Source organism: Tribolium madens, unplaced genomic scaffold (assembly GCF_015345945.1).
Source record: "Tribolium madens isolate multiple individuals breed KSU strain unplaced genomic scaffold, Tmad_KSU_1.1 Scaffold_7;HRSCAF=85;Tcas5.2_LG10, whole genome shotgun sequence".
Taxonomy (NCBI): Eukaryota; Metazoa; Arthropoda; class Insecta; order Coleoptera; family Tenebrionidae; genus Tribolium; species Tribolium madens.
In genome coordinates, this window is record NW_025401050.1 from 1821550 (window position 1) to 1826480 (window position 4931).

General features: G+C 36.1%; 1 protein-coding gene across 1 annotated transcript in view; it reads left to right on the forward strand.

Annotated features, from left to right (window-relative positions):
- The window catches only part of LOC123010157, an 11105-nt gene that overhangs the window by 1612 nt on the left and 4562 nt on the right, over positions 1-4931 (forward strand). The gene's annotated exons all lie outside the window — the stretch shown is intronic.

The window sequence follows — 4931 nt, forward strand, 5'->3', positions numbered from 1 at the left end:
AGATCTGCCTTATTTTAATGGGGATCCTAAAGATTGGATGATTTTTATTAACACTTTTGAAACTTCAACACAAGAATATCAATTTTCTAATCTCGAAAATGTGATGCGACTTCAAAATGCATTAAAGGGTCCAGCACGTGACAAAGTACATTTTTTACTAATGAATCCTGAAAATGTTCCTCGAATAATTGAGTTACTTCGTGAACGATATGGAAAGCCGCAATACATTATTGAAASTTTAATTTACCGAGTGAAGAGCTTGCCACCACCATCTGTTGAAAAATTGACTTCAGTCATAGAATTTGCAGATGAAGTTGAAAATCTAGCAGTAATGATGGAAAATCTGAAATCCGATATACATATTCAAAATCCTATCTTGATAAACGAATTGGTACAAAAACTGCCTTCTTCATTACGTCTCCAATGGGCTACAACGGTGAGCGATCAAGAAAAAACAACATTATCTGGATTAGCAAAATGGTTAAGTAGTTTGGCTCGTTCATTGGGATGGATCACTAGACCAAGTGAATTTTTTAGAAGAAAAACGTATGGCGTACATACAASTAATGAAGATACAGAAAGAAGCTATACAAATGATTATTCAAGAAAGAAAGAATGTGGATTTTGCAAAAAATTGGGCCATGAAACTAAAGATTGCAAAGGAATTTTGAAAATCGACCCGCAAAGGCGAATTCAATGGGCTAAAAAGAATGGAGTCTGCTTCAGGTGTGTCAAAACTGGGCACATTATTAAGAACTGCACAAGTAAAACGACCTGTCAGATTGACAAATGCAATTCAACTCATCATGAAATGTTTCATATCAAAAAGAGGACTGAAAATTCAAATTACGTTGATAAACAAACATTATTGAAGGAAGAAAAAACAAATAGTGTACACATCATAAATGAGTGCGAGAGAAAAACTGTTTTACTACGGATACTACCTGTCAAGATTTATGGACCAAAGGGATGTTTGAAAACGTATGCTTTTCTAGACGACGGTGCAACAGTTACCATGATGAATGCAGATATTGCTGAAAAAATTGGTGTTACTGGAAGAAAAGATCCTTTAAGATGGCGAGGTGCAAACAATRTTTCCAGTAAAGAAGAAAATTCAAGACGTGTTTCCATAAAAATATCTGGTGTAAATGAACACGACAAACAATTTTATGTCAAAAACGTAAGAACTGTCAAGAATTTATCTATTCAGCCACAATCAGTAAACATTRAAAAACTAAAAAAGGACTGGCAGCATCTACAAAATATTCCAGTCTCAACAATGGAAAACGTAACTCCAACAATCTTAATTGGTTCAGATAATTGGTCATTAAGTATATCCCGATCAGTAGCAAGAGGACCTGCTTATGGACCAGTTGCAACAAGAACAGCTCTTGGTTGGGTTATTTATGGAATAATTCCGGGAACAGAAATCTCAACTATTCATCATATACAAGAAACTGAAGAATATACGTTAGAAGAAATAAATCAAATGATGAAGGACAGTTGGAAAACTGAAACATTTGGTGTCGTCATCAAGAAAGAAAATCTGAGATCAAGAGAGGATCAAAAAGCTCAAAAAATTTTGGAAGAAACAACGAAAAGAATCTCAAATAACAAGTATGAAACTGGACTGTTATGGAAAGACGTAAATTTAAAGCTACCTAGTAGTAGGACAACTGCTTTGAAAATATTGTGGAGTGTAGAACGCAGTTTGGACCGAGATTCTAAGTACGCAGCAGAATATTGCAAGAAAATGCAAGAATACGTAGATAAGGGTTATGCAAGAGAATTAAGACCCGAGGAAGACAAAGAATCAGACCTGAAATCGTGGTATCTTCCTCATTTTGGAGTAAAAAATCCAAATAAACCCGGAAAATTGAGAATTGTTTTTGATGCAGCAGCACAATCAAATGGACAATCATTAAATAGTTTTCTTCTTCCTGGTCCTGATCTATACAACAATTTAATTGGTGTTTTATACAAGTTTCGTCAGTATAAAGTAGCCTTTGCGGCTGATATAAAAAAAATGTTTCCGCAAGTTAAAATTAAAGCAACAGACGCCGTAGCGCAGAAGTTTTTATGGAGAGGAATGGATCGAGTTAAACCACCAAAAACTTATCAAATGGATTCCATGATATTTGGTGCAGTTTGTTCTCCAACATCAGCTCAATATGTAAAGAATATTAACGCTGAACAATTTGCTAAAGAATTTCCAGTTGCCTCAAATGCAATAATACACCAACATTATATGGATGACTATTTAGATTCGTGTTGCACACGGAGGGAGGGAATGGAGAAGATTGAACAAGTGATAAAAATTCATAAAGCTGGAGGATTTACTATCTGCAACTGGGTAGCAAACGACCCTGAGGTTTTACAACAAGTTTCGGCAGAACTGAAAGCAAAATCTATGCCAGAAAAGAATTTAGAGTGGAATGAAGACTCTGTAGAACGTGTTTTAGGAGTTTATTGGAAGCCGAAGGAAGATATATTTTCATTTAATGTAAAATTTCACAAAGTGAAACCTGAAATATTAGAAGGGATAAAAATCCCGAGTAAGAGACAAGTACTTGGATTGGTTTCTTCAGTGTTCGATCCTTTGGGCTTTTTAGCACATTTTATTATCCATATGAAGGTGTTACTTCAAGACATTTGGAGGAGTGGCATTGGATGGGATGATGAAATATCTGATGAACATTTCGTAAGATGGAAATTATGGTTAAATGAATTAAAGAAAACTCAGTTAGTGAGAATTAACAGATGCTATTTTTCATTACTGGGAGAAATAGAAGCTGTAAATTTACATATATTTTGTGATGCCAGTGAGAAGGCTTTCGCGGCTGTAGCATACTTTGTTGCTGAAAACAAAACTGCTTTCGTCATGGGAAGATCAAGGGTGGCTCCACTGAAACAGCAAACAATTCCACGTTTGGAACTTCAAGCAGCCGTCATGGGTTGTAGATTGGCAAAATTGATTRAWAAGGAACATTCYTAMAAAAWTTCAAGAACATACTTTTGGAGCGATTCTAAAACAGTATTGGCTTGGATTCGTGCTGAACGAAAAAGGTTTCARTCGTTTRTGGCTCATCGTGTAGGCGAAATTATTGAAAACTCGGAAGTAGCAGATTGGCGCTGGGTTCCGTCTGCACAGAATGTAGCCGATGAAGCAACAAAATGGACAAAGACACCCGATTTGCATTTTGATTGTCGATGGTTTCAAGGTCCAGAATTTTTGAAACACACTGAAGATAATTGGCCAATTGAAAATGAAAAAGAACAACCAACAATTAAAGATTTAGAAACTATTTCTACAATACAATTAATTGAGGTTTCAAACAACAATTTACCAGACGTTGGAAGATTCTCAAAACATGAGAGATTTTTAAGGGCAACAGCTTGGGTTCTAAGAATAATTAGAAAATTTTTATTGAAGATAGAACACAAATCGACGCATTACTTTCTGCAGGGTGAAGTAAATGTTGAAAATTATTTAATCGCAGAGGAAATTATGATAGCAAAGTTGTTTATTTGGAGAGAGGTACAGTTAAAAAGTTTTGGGCCGGAAATGACAGCTTTATCAAATCTGACAGAAATTTCAAAAAGTAGTAGCTTACTTCAACTTACGCCGTTCTTGGACAATTATGGTGTTATGAGAATGTCTGGTAGAGGAATTGATCAAACTAAAAAAGTAATTTTACCTAAAGACAACGTATATACAAGATTATTGGTAGAGCAATATCACAGAGAAGCTAATCATCAGGGAAGCGAATTGGTAGTAAATCGTCTTAGAGAAGATTTCTGGATCCCAAAAATTCGTGTGCTATTACGAGGAGTAGTTAATAGATGTCAATTCTGCAAAAATAAGAAAATTATAGCTAAACCTCCTTTAATGGGAGATTTACCAAAGAAACGAACTGAACCGCAAGTGGCTGCATTTACACATACAGGTGTTGATTACTTTGGTGCGATGGACGTCACAATTGGAAGAAGACATGAAAAGCGGTACGGCGTGTTGTTTACCTGTTTAAATGTAAGAGCGGTACATATTGAATTGGCGCATACACTAACCACGGATTCAGCAATTATGGCAATTCGAAGATTTATGGCGCGAAGAAGGGTGCCTATGGTTATGTGGTCGGACAATGGAACAAACTTTACTGGAGCACAACGTGAAATGAAAGAAGCAATATCGGTRTTGGATGCAAAGAAGATAAACGAACGATTTGCCCACAAAGGAATGACCTGGAAATTTATTCCACCAGCATCTCCTCATATGGGGGGAGTTTGGGAAAGAATGGTGCGTTCAATTAAAACTGCATTAGCCGCGACTTTGAAGGAAAAGGCTCCAAAGCCAGAAGTTTTGGAAACATTACTTATAGAGGCTGAAAATTTAGTAAATTCAAGACCAATTACATTTGTGTCCACCAATTATGAAGACGATGAAGCTATAACACCAAATAATTTTTTGATAGGAAAAGCTGCTTTAAGACAGATTCCTTTAGAAAAGTCAGAGTTCTGTCCAAGAAAACAGTGGAAATTATCTCAGGTTTTAGCAGATCAATTTTGGAATCGTTGGGTAAAAGAATATCTTCCCACTTTGTCTCCACGTAAAAAATGGTGCGTACGGACAAAGCCTATCAGCATTGGAGATGTGGCTGTTATAGTTGACGACAAATTGCCGCGAAATACTTGGATAAAAGGAATTGTAGAGGAAGTTTTTCCCGGAAAAGATGGGCAAGTTCGGTCGGTCAGGATTCGGACAGGAAATGGTTCGTACCATCGCCCTGCAACCAAGGTGTATTTGACTTGAAAGGAGTGTAAACACTGGGGGGGAGAAATGTTGCAGACAGATTTAATAAACGAATTTTGCATAAATAATAGTTAGCGTTGTTGTAACTAAGGAAAAAGTGTTCAATAAAAAATATACAAAA